Source organism: Uloborus diversus, unplaced genomic scaffold (genome assembly GCF_026930045.1).
Source record: "Uloborus diversus isolate 005 unplaced genomic scaffold, Udiv.v.3.1 scaffold_15, whole genome shotgun sequence".
Taxonomy (NCBI): Eukaryota; Metazoa; Arthropoda; class Arachnida; order Araneae; family Uloboridae; genus Uloborus; species Uloborus diversus.
Window position 1 is genome coordinate 1,357,537 of NW_026558209.1, and position 19,225 is coordinate 1,376,761.

The following is a 19,225-nucleotide window of genomic DNA, read 5'->3' on the forward strand; positions in this document are numbered from 1 at the left end:
GGTGCACACTAGGGTGGGCCGAAATAAGCCGAAATTTTTTTTTTTTTTCGAAATCAATTTTTGGATAGTGCGCAAAAGTTGCGTGATGAGCTAGTTAGCACTCACAAAAAATTTCTTGGATATTAAAAAATATCTAGCCGGCGCTATTCGACACTAAAAACCCGAAAAAAAATGAGAAAAATGCATTTTTGTCGAAATTTTTTTTTAAAAAACTAAATTCCAAATATTTTGTTGGAATGCGCCGAAAATGTTATATAATGAGCCAGTTCGAGCCCATAAAATGTTTCATTAATTTTAATGAGCATTTAACCGCTCCTTTCGGACATCAAAAAATATGAGAAAAATGAAAAAATATTTAATTTTTTTAAAAACCATTGTGAAAATTATTTTTCAAAATTAAATCATAGACTAATTAATTAAATAGCACTATTAATCATAGTAATTATTTCACGCAATAATATCATACATTTCCTAGAATTACATATAAAGATAGTAAAATTTTGAAAAAGAAATATCCAAATTTGATTTATAATACCTCATGCATAATGAATATTATTTTTTGGAATAATATTGTCCCTTGTTATCAAATGATGGAAGCTCTTTCCTAGCTTGAAGTTTGGCAGGAATGTATCCATCTTGTGCAGTTTCACCACGAACTTATATTGCAGCTTCGTTTATTAGTTTCACACAACGTTTCACAGCTTCCGTGTAAAAGGGAAATTTCTCGAAACAGCTGTAGGCTGTTCTTTGTACATTTCTTTCGATTGTTGGTCTTTTAGATGCATTGTAAGAGGTGACTCTGCTGCAACACAGTTTGCCCAATGGACTAAATCAGCATAATCAATGACTTCAAAATTGAGTTTAGGACGCTTAAAAAATCGTAACCATCCGAGCTCTTCGTCTTCTTATTTCTAGAGTTCAGAATGCACCTAACAGCTAATTCCCGAATGCATTTTCTTGAGTCAAACAACATTGTCAACAGTAGCTGTTCAAGATGAGCGAAATATGCATTATTTGTTACCTTATCCACTTTTCCAATAGCCATTTTTCTTACTGTCCTTTGATCAATTAGAAATTGTTTTTCTCTATCAGGGACTTTTGCTTTTTTTCTGCAATTACACGAATATAAATTTGTGCCTGCGCATTTGCAGGCACAAATGTCAAAGTCGTTTCCTCTGCTTTAAATTTGCCTAGCTTTGATTGTAAAAGTTGTCTTTATATTTTTAGCATTTTTTGTTGCGCTATTATATTTAGAATAATAAGATAAAATCATGGCAATCACTCTTCTTATCGAAACAAGGGGAAGGGAAGCACGCCCCCAAATATCAATAACATTTTTTGCAACTACAGCGGCCACACTTGCTGAAGATGGTTGCTTACTTCCTTCTCCCTTTATTTGCATCTTAGTGATTTGATAACATCTGATAATGTCCTCATATGTTGGAAGAAATAAAGCATCGGGAGGAGACAAATCTCTTTCAGGTCCAAATAGAAGACTACTTGTGCTTGCTTGCAATACTTTCTTTTTCGCGCGTTTCTACATAACAGTCGTGTTGTATACCAAAACAAAGATAATAATGCAATGACATTCGAAATGTCAGGCTCCCGTTTAAAAGACTTCCGAGGATTCACATTTTTTTAATACTCAAGGGCTCTATTTGTCAAACATATATAAAATAGTTATAACATAATCTTAGCAATAATAGAAGCAGTTGAGCGCCGTTAATTATCCAGGAGAAACAATTGGAACCGAAGATTAAAAAATTAGCATCTTATGTAACTATTTTTTATTTGAGTGTATGCATTTTTTAAAAATTGGCGAACAAATGTCGCATAAAATTGATTGAATTTTCACTGTTTTTTCTAAGTGAGGTATTGCGTAACATTTCAGTATTTACTTATTTTGAAACTACTTTAAAAAAAAAATTTTTTTTTTTTTCATTTTTCCCATGTGTCAGTCTTAAAGGAGCGTAGCTAAATATTCTACGAAATGTATAAAAGTCTTTGAGGATTTCAACTAATTCACTGACAGATACTTCTAATGTTTGCTGAAACTTGCTTCAAGTTTTTATTTTTAACCCCCCTCCCCCCATTTTCTTTTTTTTTTTTTTTTGAAAAAAGTGCATTTTTGCCCTTTTTTTCAGTTTTTCAAGGTCAAATAGCGCCGGCTAAATATTAAACAAATTTAGCGAAATTTTTTATGGGTAATAACGGGCCCATATAACAACTTTTCCGCACTATCCAAAACCAAATTTCCAAAAAAAGTTTTTTCGGCCCACCCTAGTGCACACCCCCATGCTACATACTAACTTTGTGCCAAATTTCATGAAAATCGGCCAAACGGTTTAGGCGCTATGCGCGTCACAGACATCCTACATACATCCAGACATCCTCCGGACAGAGAGACTTTCTGCTTTATTATTAGTAAAGAAGAAAATGCATCATAATAATTGCTTAAAATCCTTTTGTCTCTTTAGATTATTACCTTTTCTGCCATATTTTTTTAAATTATAAACATTTTTCTTAATACAACTGTTAAAATAGCGGCAAATATAAACAAAAACTTTCCGATGTGAAAAAACATTTTCTAACAACAATTACCGTTCATAAGGAGAAAATGAAATGATTCGCTTTGGCATTGTTATCAACTTTAATTTACTAACACGACGCGGCTGGAGACTAAGAAACGCCGACTGAATTTGGAAATCGAATTTAAATCGGTGTCAAAAATATTTTTCACTGAAACATTAAGGCGCAAATGGAAGATAACCATAATGCTAAATGTGTTTTATAAATGGGTGACGATTAAAAAAGAGCACTGTTCTTAAGAAACACTTATTGTTTTTCTCCAATTTCTTTTTATTTCTTGAATCTTCTTTTCTTTGCCTGACTTTATAAATAATATATTCATTAATTTCCTTTGAGAAATAAAATTGCTAGTATTTATCTTCGGGCATTTTTTGACAGTTTTCGAATTCTCTAGAAGAATAATTTGTGCTACGTATGTGAATTATTTTGACATATCAGAATATATTGATTTTATAATGTTCTTGTTTTTATTTGTTTAATTTGAAGAAATTACTGTTTTCATTTCGTTAGATTAAGTCTCAAATACGTCCGTGACTCTGATATGTTGGAAACTTTTCAACATTTTTTTTTCTTTTAACCTTAACACAGTAGAAAGTTAAAAAAAATCCGAACTAGTTTGGACCATAGCTAGTTCAGATTTTCAGATTATTCGGATTTTTGAAAATAGCCAAGAAAATAACTTTTAGGAAAATAGTATACCATTTAATCAAATTAAAGCGTTTACACAATACGTATGTACATTGTACATTACATGCATTACAGAACATAACGCTACAGTATGTAACTACATTTTTTGACAAATATCAAAACATCATTGTTCATCTTTACTAATAATAAAGCAGAAAGTCTCTCTGTCCGGAGAATGTCTGGATGTCTGTAGGATGTCTGGATGTCTGTGACGCGCATAGCGGCTAAACCGTTCGGCCGATTTTCATGAAATTTGGCACAAAGTTAGTTTGTAGCATGGGGGTGTGCACATCGAAGCGATTTTTCGAAAATTCGATGTGGTTCTTTTTTTATTCCAATTTTAAGAAAAAAAAACTATCATAAATTACGAAATTATCATAACGTGGAACCGTAACATGGGCACAAGCCCATTGGCGAGATACGAAATTATCATAACGTGGAACTGTAACGTCGGTACAAGCCAATTGGCGAGAAAATTCACCATACATTATTTGTAAATATACAAGCGAACCAAAAGACCTTTAATTTTTCTATTACGAGCGAAGCCGTGCGGGTGCCACTAGTTGAACATAAAGGGAAAATCATTAAAACTTCAAGGGAATGCTTTCAAATTTTCTACGTTGGGGGGGGGGTCGAATGTTTGACGCTCTACTGGACCGTTTTTTTTTTAATGCACATGATTCTTTATTTTCGAATTCGCTGGTCTCGAAGTTCTTTGGAAATTCCAATCTGATTTAATAGCTTCAAAACGGAGAATGGAGAGGTGGGGGATAAGGCGCTTCTCTGTTTTACTCTGATGTGTAAAATCATACATAATCTCTAGCATTTTACAAAATTCACACTGTTTCGATGTTTTTTTGCCAAAATAAAAATAAACTAGCTGATGTGTGCATCACATGACTTCCTTTTGCTCCAATTTAATGTCATTTCCCCATTATTGGCAGTTTTAATGTCATTCAATGGTTTACTCTCTAAATATCACCAACAGTGGACAAATCGAAACCAGATTTAAAAAAAAAAAAATCACCAAATTTGTCGCCAAGTTGGCGACAAAACTTGGCGACCAAAAGACTGGCGATATATCGCCAAGTGTCCGCCAAATTATAACACCACGTGAGTTTACATCGTAATTAACAATGATTTCCCTCCAAAAAGGGGCAAAAGACCCCTTTAGAAACACCCGAATGCAACCAAAAGGGGAGGTGCACAGCTAGACCCTACTAGGAGTCTACGTACCGAATTTCAACTTTCTAGGACATTCCATTCTTGAGTTATGCGACATACATACGCACATACATACGTACATACGGACGTCACGAGAAAACTCGCTGTAATTAACTTGGGGATCGTCAAAATGGATATTTCGGGTGTCTGTAAGTTTCTAGGCACATATCCACGTATGGTCGTGTTGAAAAAAAACTCAACATTCATTTGGGAGTGAGCAAAATGGAAATGAAGGCCGATTTTTGGGTGAAAATTTTTTCCCGAATACAATACTTCCTTTTTTTTTCTAAAAGGAAGTAAAAACGAGTTTTTTTTTTTTTTTTTTTTTCGTTTTTCATTTTTTTTTCTAAATTTTTTCGTTGCGTTCAAAGCCTCATGGGATTTTTTTTTTGTAGACAAAAGTGAACTATGAAATTTTGATGCCCGAAATTTACTATTCATCAACAAACTTTTATTTATTTAATTATGTATTGAGCAACTACAGGAGCTTATTGTTCTCACTTGACCGTAGTTATTACCAATCATTTTGTCTTTATTTATTTTTTATTTTGTTCATTTTTTAAAAATTTATTTATTTTTTCGTTGTTGCATTTCCTCTCGCTTTGATTGCATCAAATTCCGTGACAAATGTCCCCCGAAAGTTCAATCAAGCTGTAAAAAAATTTTAACGAATGCTGGATGGGAAATTTATCCCCCATTTGGGCATTACCAAGTAATGACGATTCCCCCAAACCTTCCTTTAATTTGTTAAAATTTCCTCCAAGAAGTAAATCAGGTCGTGAAAAAGAAATCCATTTTGTACAACTTGTATTGAGAATATTTGTCATCAATCATTTTTGCCTTCGTTAATTTTTCTTAGAATAGAACAAACCAATAAATTTTAACTACAAACGAGAAAAAACAAAGCCGAGAGTTTCCACTAAAAAATAGCTGAAATAAAAAATATAAACTAATCTTAAACAATTCATGCTGCAGACGATAAATATTAGTCGGAATGGCAAATTAAAAATTTATAGCATTACACCCTTTCAGAAATACAGAATGTACTGGTACCACCCCCCTACACCCCCTAAGAGCAAGGGCGCACACCCCCTAAAGATCCCCCCCCCGTAAAGACCCCCCAAAAGCAAGAGCATCCCCAAAAATGAGAAACCTCCTCCCCTAAAATTTTTAATGGCGCGTCTGCGCCCCCCCCCCCTTCCCCAAGGATCAACACTCGGGGACCCATTCAAATTTTACAGGGTTCTTTGAATCAGAAAGGAATGGGCCTCGACTGTTGATCCTTCTATTCTGCTTTTGAATTTATGATTTGTCTTATCTGTGTTCGGTTATAAAACTATTTCAACGGTGTAGTTATTCAGTAGTACTTAATAACATTCTAAACTACTGGGCTTATACATTTTTCTTTTTAGTTTTTTTGGTTTTTACGCAGTAGGGTTTTTTGTTTTTATTTAATAATTTTTTATTTGTTTTTTAAATGTCCGATTTTGGAAATAATGCGTGGTCTTTATGACGTCACAAGGGATGTACTTTGGCGCATCTCCACTAGCGCACTAAATGTTTACGCTTTGCTGTCAACCGCGTTGCCAGGACATAACTTGGGCTGTGCGCTAATGGCTTCAGTGAATGGCATTTCATCACTTATGATGTCATGCGCAGAAGCGTAAAAAATGAATTTCAATCTGCGCACCCACTAAAATAATTGTTAAAAAATATTAAACTTTTCCAAGTTATTTAAAAGATGGTTAAACCCTATGTTTTTAAGCAAGCTCTTAAAAAAAAATAAATACTTTTAAAATTTCGAAAACAACCCCATTCGCTGCATGTGTGAGAAACGAATTTTATTTGAATATATAAATATTTTTTATTTTTGTAATGACGACTTGCTCTTTCGAACCCCTTCAAAGAGAAAGATCGTTCCAATCTCCTCGCTTTCATCGTAGAACAAGTTTAATTAAAACGCATCGAATTTTTTGCTTTTTGCTTTGGATTGAAAAAAATGAACAACATGCTATATTTTTTACTTAACTGATTATTATTATATTTTTATTTTCTAACTCATTTCCTCTTGCAAATCCTTTTATATTTTCAAAACTATTATTGATAGAAAATATGTTTTTTCCTGCAATTATTATTTTTATTTTGCCTTTTACTCTCATCTGTTTTTAAATCCATTGTAAAGGAAATTACTTTCCTTGCTCGGCTTTGTGCAATGATTTAAAAAAAAAAAAAAAAAAAAATTTGAATTTTGACATCTTGAATTCAAATTATGTTTTCCGCAATCACGTGTTTTTTTGCGTGTGTGCAGGCATGTGTGCGTGTGTGGGTATGTATGTATGTAGGCGTGTGTGTGTTTGTGTATGTGTGCAGACGTGTAGGCATGTGTGTGTGTATGTGGATATGTGTGTGTGTGTGAGTGTATGTGTGTGTGTATGCGTGTGTTTGTGTCTATGTGCAGGCATAGGTGTGTGGGTATGTGTGTGTATGTGGATATGTGTGTGTGGGTATGTGTGTGTGAGTGTGTGTGTGTGTGTAGTTGTGTGTTTGTGTATGTGTGCAGGCGTGTGTGTGAGTGTATGTGTGTGTGTATTTGTGTGTGTATGCGTGTGTTTGTGTCATTGTGCAGGCACGAGTGTGTGGGTATATGTGTATATTGGTATGTGTGTATGTGTGTGTGAGTGTGTGTATGTATGCGTGTAGAATAGGGACGCAATCTGGAGAAGGTTTTCGCTAGAGGAGCAGCATCGTGAGACCGGTCGACGGTGCTGCTGCAGAGGGCGGGGGGGGGGGGGGTGGAATAAAATCATAGCACGCCAAAAACAGTCAAATGAGAACAATAAGCAATGTGATTGCTCAAACAAAAAAAAAATGAAACTCGATATGTGCAATAAGTTTTTACAACATGTGCTGTAACAACGTTGATTGGTTTAATGTAATTATTTCCGAACATTAACAACCAAATTCTAAAATCAGTGATGTGCAGTTTTTTCTATTTTTAAATGAACTTGAATATTTCAAAGACATTATAACAAGTTATTAGGTTACTTTTTTTTTTCATTTATTGAAAGTATTTTTTATTAGTTTTCCTTTATTGAAAGGATCATATGTGCATTGAATTTACAAGCAGCTAAAATATTTATCTTTACTAATAATAAAGCTGAAAGTCTCTCTGTCCGGAGGATGTCTGGATGTCTGTAGGATGTCTGTAGGATGTCTGTGACGCGCATAGCGCCTAGACCTCCCGGCCGATTTTCATGACATTTGGCACAAAGTTAGATTGTAGCATGGGGGTGTGCACCTCGAAACGATTTTTTGGAAATTCGATTTTGTTCTTTTTCTATTCCAATTTTAAGAACAAAATTATCATAAGATGGACGAGTCAATTACGAAATTATCATAACGTGGAACCGTTAGATAAGCACAAGCCAATGGGCGAGATACGAAATTATCATAACGTGGAACTGTAACATGGGTACAAGCCAATTGGCGAGAAAATTCCCCATACATTATTTGTAAATATACAGGCGAACCAAAAAACCTTTTAATTTTTCTATTACGGCAAAGCCGTGCGGGTACCACTAGTTCAAAAGTAAAATAACTTCATTGCTAACTTTTCCGAAAAAGTCACGAATTTTTTTCCTTTGCACGTGTTTGCGTGACCGCTAAGATTATGTTTTTAATCCACCTCCGCAAACAGGCAGCCCCCCCATTTACCCATAAATTGTCACGGAGTGGAAAATGGGTGAAAATCAACTTGACTATGTCATCTTCAACGACTCTTGAGATAAAAATTAAGTAGGATTGCCTACCGCAGCGACGTCCAAGGGACTGCCCACAAATGATAGCACGCTTTGAGGAGGGAGGGGTTGTCAAACTGTGACTGTTTGTGACAAGGGAGTGGGAGAGAGTGATATCATGTTTTTTTTTTGTAAGAATATGTTTATAAACGAACTGATGTGTGCATCATATGACTTCCTTTTACTCCAATTTTAACTTCATTTCCCCATTATTGGCAATTTTAATGGGATTCAGTAGTTTACTCTCTAAATATCACCAACAGTGGCCAAATTGAAACAGATTTTTAAAAAAAATCGCCAAATTTTTCGCCAAGTTGGCGACAAAACTTGGTGACCAAAAGACTGGCGATAGATCACCAAGTGTCCACCAAATTATAACACCAGTTGAGTTTACATCGAAATTAACAATGATTTCCTACCCAAAAAAGTGCAAAAGACCCCCTTTGGAACATCCGAATGCAACCAAAAGGAAAGGTGCACAACTAGACCCCACTAGGAGTCTACGTACGAAATTTCAACTTTCTAGGACATACCGTTCTTGAGTTATGCGACATACATACACACATACATACGTACATAACAGACGTCACGAGAAAACTCGTTGTAATTAACTCGGGAATCGTCAAAATGAATATTTCGGGAGTCTATACGTTTCGAGGTATATATCCACGTGTGGTCGAGTCGAAAAAAAAAACCCCAACATTCATTTGGGGGTGAGCAAAATAGAAATGAAGGCCGATTTTTGAGGGAAAATTTTTTCGCGAATACAATACTTCCTTTTTTGTAAAAGAAGTAAAAATAGATGAAACACATGTGATAAAAAAGAAAGGGGTGTAGTGAAGTGTGTCACAGCGGGACGAAAATCATTTCCGACCCCCCCTCCCTCCGGTTAAAAAATGTTGAAAAAAAAATGTGACATTATTTATTATCATCCTCAACTTCAACTGGAGAGTGTTGGTTTTGTTTTGAAATTTTTTTCTCACTCTGAGGGAAGGGAGACTATTTTCCTCACCCAGATAGATATTTTTCGAAGGACATTTGACGTTATTTGAAAACTGTAACTCTTATTCTAACAGAGATTTTTAGAACTTATCTCCTCCTTCTAATAGATAATTTTTGGGAGTGTTCTCCTTTTTATTATTGAGAGTTATTATTGAGAGAGAGAGAGAGTGAAAGATTACTGAACTCATTGTATTGATATTTTTAAGGGACTGTTGTCCTTATTCAGATGGAAATTTTATAGACTGCTGTACTCATCTTCAAGTAAGGATTTTTTAGGGACTAAAGTCAAGATTCTATTGAGGTTCTTGAGGACCATTCTCCTAATTGTAATGAGGATTAATAGGATCTGCTGGCCCTATTGTGAGACTGGTGTCTTTATTTTAATGATCGTTTTAGCAAAATTTCTCTCCTTTTTCATTCACGTATTGGGATATTTTGGGGAAAATAAACCTTATTAAGTTTAATAAGTTTACTTATTTGAATGGCCATTTTTTGGGACTAATGTCAAAAGTTTAAAGAGGGATTTTTAGGGACTATTATCCTTATTCAGATGGAAATTTTATAGACTGCTGTGCTCACTCAAGTAAGGATTTTTTGGGGACTAAAGTCAAGATCCTATTGAGGTTATTGAGGACTGTTCTCCTAATTGTAATGAGGACATCATTGTGAGACAGGTGCCTTTATTTTAATGATTCTTTTAGCAAAATTTTTCTCCTTTTTCATTCACGTATTGGGATATTTTGGGGAAAATAAACCTTATTAAGTTTAATAAGTTTACTTATTTGAATGGCCATTTTTTGGGACTAATGTCAAAAGTTTAAAGAGGGATTTTTAGGGACTATTATCCTTATTCAGATGGAAATTTTATAGACTGCTGTGCTCACTCAAGTAAGGATTTTTTGGGGACTAAAGTCAAGATCCTATTGAGGTTATTGAGGACTGTTCTCCTAATTGTAATGAGGACATCATTGTGAGACAGGTGCCTTTATTTTAATGATTCTTTTAGCAAAATTTTTCTCCTTTTTCATTCACGTATTGGGATATTTTGGGGAAAATAAACCTTTTTAAGTTTAATAAGTTTACTTATTTGAATGGCCATTTTTTGGGACTAATGTCAAAAGTTTAAAGAGGGATTTTTAGGGACTATTATCCTTATTCAGATGGAAATTTTATAGACTGCTGTGCTCACTCAAGTAAGGATTTTTTGGGGACTAAAGTCAAGATCCTATTGAGGTTATTGAGGACTGTTCTCCTAATTGTAATGAGGACATCATTGTGAGACAGGTGCCTTTATTTTAATGATTCTTTTAGCAAAATTTTTCTCCTTTTTCATTCACGTATTGGGATATTTTGGGGAAAATAAACCTTATTAAGTTTATTTATTAAGTTTACTTATTTGAATGGCCATTTTTTGGGACTAATGTCAAAAGTTTAAAGAGGGATTTTTAGGGACTATTATCCTTATTCAGATGGAAATTTTATAGACTGCTGTGCTCACTCAAGTAAGGATTTTTTGGGGACTAAAGTCAAGATCCTATTGAGGTTATTGAGGACTGTTCTCCTAATTGTAATGAGGACATCATTGTGAGACAGGTGCCTTTATTTTAATGATTCTTTTAGCAAAATTTTTCTCCTTTTTCATTCACGTATTGGGATATTTTGGGGAAAATAAACCTTATTAAGTTTAATAAGTTTACTTATTTGAATGGCCATTTTTTGGGACTAATGTCAAAAGTTTAAAGAGGGATTTTTAGGGACTATTATCCTTATTCAGATGGAAATTTTATAGACTGCTGTGCTCACTCAAGTAAGGATTTTTTGGGGACTAAAGTCAAGATCCTATTGAGGTTATTGAGGACTGTTCTCCTAATTGTAATGAGGACATCATTGTGAGACAGGTGCCTTTATTTTAATGATTCTTTTAGCAAAATTTTTCTCCTTTTTCATTCACGTATTGGGATATTTTGGGGAAAATAAACCTTTTTAAGTTTAATAAGTTTACTTATTTGAATGGCCATTTTTTGGGACTAATGTCAAAAGTTTAAAGAGGGATTTTTAGGGACTATTATCCTTATTCAGATGGAAATTTTATAGACTGCTGTGCTCACTCAAGTAAGGATTTTTTGGGGACTAAAGTCAAGATCCTATTGAGGTTATTGAGGACTGTTCTCCTAATTGTAATGAGGACATCATTGTGAGACAGGTGCCTTTATTTTAATGATTCTTTTAGCAAAATTTTTCTCCTTTTTCATTCACGTATTGGGATATTTTGGGGAAAATAAACCTTATTAAGTTTATTTATTAAGTTTACTTATTTGAATGGCCATTTTTTGGGACTAATGTCAAAAGTTTAAAGAGGGATTTTTAGGGACTATTATCCTTATTCAGATGGAAATTTTATAGACTGCTGTGCTCACTCAAGTAAGGATTTTTTGGGGACTAAAGTCAAGATCCTATTGAGGTTATTGAGGACTGTTCTCCTAATTGTAATGAGGACATCATTGTGAGACAGGTGCCTTTATTTTAATGATTCTTTTAGCAAAATTTTTCTCCTTTTTCATTCACGTATTGGGATATTTTGGGGAAAATAAACCTTATTAAGTTTAATAAGTTTACTTATTTGAATGGCCATTTTTTGGGACTAATGTCAAAAGTTTAAAGAGGGATTTTTAGGGACTATTATCCTTATTCAGATGGAAATTTTATAGACTGCTGTGCTCACTCAAGTAAGGATTTTTTGGGGACTAAAGTCAAGATCCTATTGAGGTTATTGAGGACTGTTCTCCTAATTGTAATGAGGACATCATTGTGAGACAGGTGCCTTTATTTTAATGATTCTTTTAGCAAAATTTTTCTCCTTTTTCATTCACGTATTGGGATATTTTGGGGAAAATAAACCTTATTAAGTTTATTTATTAAGTTTACTTATCTGAATGGCCATTTTTTGGGACTAATGTCAAAAGTTTAAAGAGGGATTTTTAGGGACTATTATCCTTATTCAGATGGAAATTTTATAGACTGCTGTGCTCACTCAAGTAAGGATTTTTTGGGGACTAAAGTCAAGATCCTATTGAGGTTATTGAGGACTGTTCTCCTAATTGTAATGAGGACATCATTGTGAGACAGGTGCCTTTATTTTAATGATTCTTTTAGCAAAATTTTTCTCCTTTTTCATTCACGTATTGGGATATTTTGGGGAAAATAAACCTTATTAAGTTTAATAAGTTTACTTATTTGAATGGCCATTTTTTGGGACTAATGTCAAAAGTTTAAAGAGGGATTTTTAGGGACTATTATCCTTATTCAGATGGAAATTTTATAGACTGCTGTGCTCACTCAAGTAAGGATTTTTTGGGGACTAAAGTCAAGATCCTATTGAGGTTATTGAGGACTGTTCTCCTAATTGTAATGAGGACATCATTGTGAGACAGGTGCCTTTATTTTAATGATTCTTTTAGCAAAATTTTTCTCCTTTTTCATTCACGTATTGGGATATTTTGGGGAAAATAAACCTTATTAAGTTTATTTATTAAGTTTACTTATTTGAATGGCCATTTTTTGGGACTAATGTCAAAAGTTTAAAGAGGGATTTTTAGGGACTATTATCCTTATTCAGATGGAAATTTTATAGACTGCTGTGCTCACTCAAGTAAGGATTTTTTGGGGACTAAAGTCAAGATCCTATTGAGGTTATTGAGGACTGTTCTCCTAATTGTAATGAGGACATCATTGTGAGACAGGTGCCTTTATTTTAATGATTCTTTTAGCAAAATTTTTCTCCTTTTTCATTCACGTATTGGGATATTTTGGGGAAAATAAACCTTATTAAGTTTATTTATTAAGTTTACTTATTTGAATGGCCATTTTTTGGGACTAATGTCAAAAGTTTAAAGAGGGATTTTTAGGGACTATTATCCTTATTCAGATGGAAATTTTATAGACTGCTGTGCTCACTCAAGTAAGGATTTTTTGGGGACTAAAGTCAAGATCCTATTGAGGTTATTGAGGACTGTTCTCCTAATTGTAATGAGGACATCATTGTGAGACAGGTGCCTTTATTTTAATGATTCTTTTAGCAAAATTTTTCTCCTTTTTCATTCACGTATTGGGATATTTTGGGGAAAATAAACCTTATTAAGTTTATTTATTAAGTTTACTTATTTGAATGGCCATTTTTTGGGACTAATGTCAAAAGTTTAAAGAGGGATTTTTAGGGACTATTATCCTTATTCAGATGGAAATTTTATAGACTGCTGTGCTCACTCAAGTAAGGATTTTTTGGGGACTAAAGTCAAGATCCTATTGAGGTTATTGAGGACTGTTCTCCTAATTGTAATGAGGACATCATTGTGAGACAGGTGCCTTTATTTTAATGATTCTTTTAGCAAAATTTTTCTCCTTTTTCATTCACGTATTGGGATATTTTGGGGAAAATAAACCTTATTAAGTTTATTTATTAAGTTTACTTATTTGAATGGCCATTTTTTGGGACTAATGTCAAAAGTTTAAAGAGGGATTTTTAGGGACTATTATCCTTATTCAGATGGAAATTTTATAGACTGCTGTGCTCACTCAAGTAAGGATTTTTTGGGGACTAAAGTCAAGATCCTATTGAGGTTATTGAGGACTGTTCTCCTAATTGTAATGAGGACATCATTGTGAGACAGGTGCCTTTATTTTAATGATTCTTTTAGCAAAATTTTTCTCCCTTTTCATTCACGTATTGGGATATTTTGGGGAAAATAAACCTTATTAAGTTTATTTATTAAGTTTACTTATTTGAATGGCCATTTTTTGGGACTAATGTCAAAAGTTTAAAGAGGGATTTTTAGGGACTATTATCCTTATTCAGATGGAAATTTTATAGACTGCTGTGCTCACTCAAGTAAGGATTTTTTGGGGACTAAAGTCAAGATCCTATTGAGGTTATTGAGGACTGTTCTCCTAATTGTAATGAGGACATCATTGTGAGACAGGTGCCTTTATTTTAATGATTCTTTTAGCAAAATTTTTCTCCTTTTTCATTCACGTATTGGGATATTTTGGGGAAAATAAACCTTATTAAGTTTATTTATTAAGTTTACTTATTTGAATGGCCATTTTTTGGGACTAATGTCAAAAGTTTAAAGAGGGATTTTTAGGGACTATTATCCTTATTCAGATGGAAATTTTATAGACTGCTGTGCTCACTCAAGTAAGGATTTTTTGGGGACTAAAGTCAAGATCCTATTGAGGTTATTGAGGACTGTTCTCCTAATTGTAATGAGGACATCATTGTGAGACAGGTGCCTTTATTTTAATGATCCTTTTAGCAAAATTGTTCTCCTTTTTCATTCACGTATTGGGATATTTTGGGGAAAATAAACCTTATGTATTAAGTTTATTTATTAAGTTTGCTTATTTGAATGGCCATTTTTTGGGACTAATGTCAAAAATTTAAAGAGGGATTTTTAGGGATTATTGTCCTAATTCAGATGGAAATTTCATAGCCTGCTGTGCTACTCAAGTAAGGATTTTTTAGGGACTAAAGTCAAGATTCTATTGAGGTTCTTGAGGACTGTTCTCCTAATTGTAATGAGGATTGATAGGATCTGCTGACACTATTGTGAGACTGGTGCCTTTATTTTAATGATCTTTTTAGCAAAATTTCTCTCCTTTTTCATCCTCGTATTGGGATATTTTGGGGAAAATATACTTTATTTATTAAGTTTATTTATTAAGTTTACTTATTTAAATGGCCATTTTTAGAGGCTAATGTCAAAAATTTAAATAGGGATTTTTAGGGCTTGTGTTCATAACTCTAATGGGTAATTTTACCTTTTTGAGCAATCACGATTGCTTATTGTTCTCACTTGACTGTTTTTGGCGTTCGTATGATTTTATTTTTCCACCAGCACCCTCCGCAACCGTTCACATACACAAACATACATACACAAACACCTACACACACATACAGACACCTACACATACACACAAAAACATATACACTTACATACACACAACTACTCACACATTCATGCATATATACAGACACCTACACATACACACACACATACACACAACTACCCACACATTTATGCCTGCACACAGACACAAACACATATGCCTACACACACATACCCCCCCCCACACACACATTCATACACACGATTACCCACACACTTATGCCAGCACACAGACACAAACACACATGCCTACACGCACATACACATGCCCTCTACACACAAACACACATACCCCCCACACACAAACACACACGCCTACATACACACACTCGGGATTGCGAAAAACATAATTTGAATTCAAGATGTCAAAATTCAAATTAATTTTTTTTTTTGTAACGGCCAATGATGAAAGATATTAGATGAACAGTTGAAATGTTTTGTTGGAATGTGTGAATGTTGTTTTTTTCACGGCAAAAAAACATTTATTTTACATTTTCAAAGTGAAGTAGAAGAAACATTAACTACTCCTAGAGAGATTTTTGAGCAAATAGTTCTCCCACATTCCATCCAGATCATCAGCTCGACGCTAACATCTGAAGAAGTGGTGCTTAGCACATCTCAGCCACTCTGCGCTTTTCTTTCTTGCTCATCTGTCTGTCTACCCGAGTGTTGTTTCTGGAAAGTCGAAGCTTCAAGTAGCAGGATTATTATTCACCAGGTCTTGCCGAGATCAGGCGGAGGACGGTCTTGGAGAGGAAGACAAAATAGTCGTTTGAATTTCATTAGCATAGGTCATATGGGTCTTACTTAGCAATGGAAAAAGTGAGCTCTTAAGTTTTAACCTTTTTTTATTCGTGAAAGGAGCCTCAAGACAGTACGAGTGGTTTGGATAAGAGTTTATTGAACAGATTGGGAATTTGAGTTCTCTCTGTTGTTACATTAGTTTCTAGTGATATTTATTTTTTTGAGCAACTCGGGGGTCGTTAAGGCGATAAGGGGCTTTCAGATGAGTAAAAATTGATCAAACAAACGTTTTTTCATTCATTATATTTCTAAAAATTAGACCTTTAGCTGAACCGTTTAAAAAGAAAAAGAACTGAATCGGTGGAAAACTGGCGAAGTTATGACGCTTTTTGTAGGAGCCACGCCCCTTTTTTTTTACTAAAAAATGCACATAAAAATGCATATAAAATGCATGAGTAAAAAAAAAGCATATAATATTTAAATTTTTAATACTAATACCATTTTAAATGAATCATAAGACCTTATTTGTGGTGAATTTGTATTTAAAACTAATTTGTTTATTCAATAATGAAATTGGCAATAAAACAGAAAATGTTGATTTCCTCAAAACCTAATTTACGACATAATTACAAAATTCAAACTGCTCCTTGCAAACGAATTATTATTTCAATTTGCTGAAAATTTTATGCCAAGTATTTAAGCGGTTTGTTAACATTTTGTTGTGAAAGATTTTTCTGTTTGATTAGTTTTGTGAGGTATATGCTATATTTTATTGAAATATGAACATATTTTATCGAAAACGTCTAGTTTTCGGCTTTTCTTCTCATTATTTATCTTTAAGACAAAATTTTGAAAAAGTAATTCCAACGTCCTAATTTCGGTTGTTTTACGTATCATATTTTGCTAGTATTTTATAAATCTGATGAATTTTCGTTTGCAAGGAGTAATATGACAAAAGCGTTATAAAATCTAAATTTGAATTTAAAAAAATTAAATTTCAAAATAATTCAATGAAATTTTATATTTGAGTTAGTGTTAGCATCATGTAAATATGCTGAAAATTTCAAAGAAATTCATTGAAAATTACTTTAAAAAAAATTGAAACCCCCGTATCGCCTTAAAATGGATATTTCGGTTGTCTGTAGGTTTTTAGGCATATATCCACGTGTGGTCGCGTCGAAAAGAAAATTTTCAACATTCATTCGGGGGTGAGAAAAATGGAAATTAAGGCCGATTTTTGAGTGAAAATTTTTTCGCGAATACAATACTTCCTTTTTTGTAAAAGGAAGTAAAAACGATCCTACGAAATAATTTCTCGGTGTTGAAGATTTTAATTCTTAGTGTGCTCCAAGCAACCGTTTAAGCGTCCTGTAAAGTAGCGATTATACCTTAATCTGGTTCTGGCGTACAGATTTAATTTAAACTCTCGTTTTTGGTTCACAGAACCACCTACGACGTGTCTTAACACGACGTCACCATCTTCAAAATGATCTATCTTCACGTTAAAAAACAAAAATCAAAATCGTGGAAATTCGCTTTTTAGGATCAACATTTAAGCTTGTTTATGTGAAGTTATACCATCGAGAGAGAATTGCGTAGACGAGACTACTGGATGTTGCTTAGATGCTGAGAGCAGTGGCGTACCTAGGGGTTGGCAGGGGTGGCTCTAGTCAGGGGCGCAACAGCCAAAAGTGGCATTTCGACCGATTTCAAATAAAATAAAAAAAAATTAAAAAAGAGAAATTAATTTGAATTTTGTCATCTTGAATTCAAATTATGTTTTTCGCAATCACGAGTGTGTGCGTGTAGGCGTGTGTGTTTGTGTGTGGGGGTATGTGTTTGTGTGTAGGGGTTATGTGTATGTGTGTGTAAGCATGTGTGCTTGTGTCTGTGTGCTGGTATAAGTGTGTGGGTAGTTGTGTGTATGAATGTGTGTGTGTGGGTGGGGGGTATGTGTATGTGTGTGTAAGCATGTGTGCTTGTGTCTGTGTGCTGGCATAAGTGTGTGGGTAGTTGTGTATATGAATGTGTGTGGGGGGTATGTGTATGTGTAGGCATATGTGTTTGTGTCTGTGTGCAGGCATGAATGTATGGGTAGTTGTTTGTATGCGTGTGTGTATGTGTTTGTGTGTATGTGCATGTGTAGGTGTCTGTATGTAATTGTGTGTGTCTAGGTGTATGTGTGTATGTGTTTGTGTGTATATGTGTGTGCGTGGGTGTGTGTAGTTAGTTGTGTATGTATGCGCGGGTGTGTAGGACATGGATGCAACCTGGAGACGGCTTTCGCTAGAGGAGCAGCATCGTGAGGAGCCGGTCGACGGTGATGGTGCGGAGGGTGGCGGCGGGAAAATAAAATCATAGGACGCCAAAAACAGTCAAATGAGAACAATAAACAATCGTGATTGCTCAAAAAAAAAGTTTTTGAGACAGAAACATTATTGAAAAAATAAGAGTCAGGGTATTGATTTTTTTGTTAATTATTAAATCAGTAAAAAAGAAATAGAAAATAAAACTCAATTTTACTAAAAAAACTCGAAGACTTTTCCCTAGAAGACATCTATACAAACATTTAAATCGCATTAGAATATATGAAACCCTTCCTTTTACGGTCCCCCCCCCCTGTCCTGTTATTCTAGTGAACGAAGTTTCATCCAACTCAAGTTAGGTAAAAAATAATACGAACGAAATTTGTAACAAGTTGCAAATATTATTGATTTTTTTTTTTTTTTTTGAATGTATGTAAAATAGTGAGAGAGGAAGGGACGCTCCAAACTAAAATTTTGAGAAGGAGAAAGTTCCCCATTTTCCGAATGAAATTCCAATTTTACCGAATTATAAAATACGAGCAAGCACCCATATCAAACATATTTAACATTTAATGAGAAGAAACATGAGGAATCATCTTTATTATATTATATTATATTATTATTATATTACTAATAATAAAGCTGAATGTCTGTCTGTCCGGATGTCTGTCAGGATCTCTGTGACGCGCATAGCGCCTAGACCGTTCGGCCGATTTTCATGAAATTTGGCACAAAGTTAGTTTGTACCATGGGGGTGTGCACCTCGAAGCGATTTTTCGAAAATTCGATGTGGTTCTTTTTCCAATCCAATTCTAAGAACAAAAATATCGTAAGATGGACGAGTAAATTACGAAATTATCATAACGTGGAACCGTAACATGGGTACAAGCCAATTGGCGAGAAAATTCACCATACATTATTTATAAATATA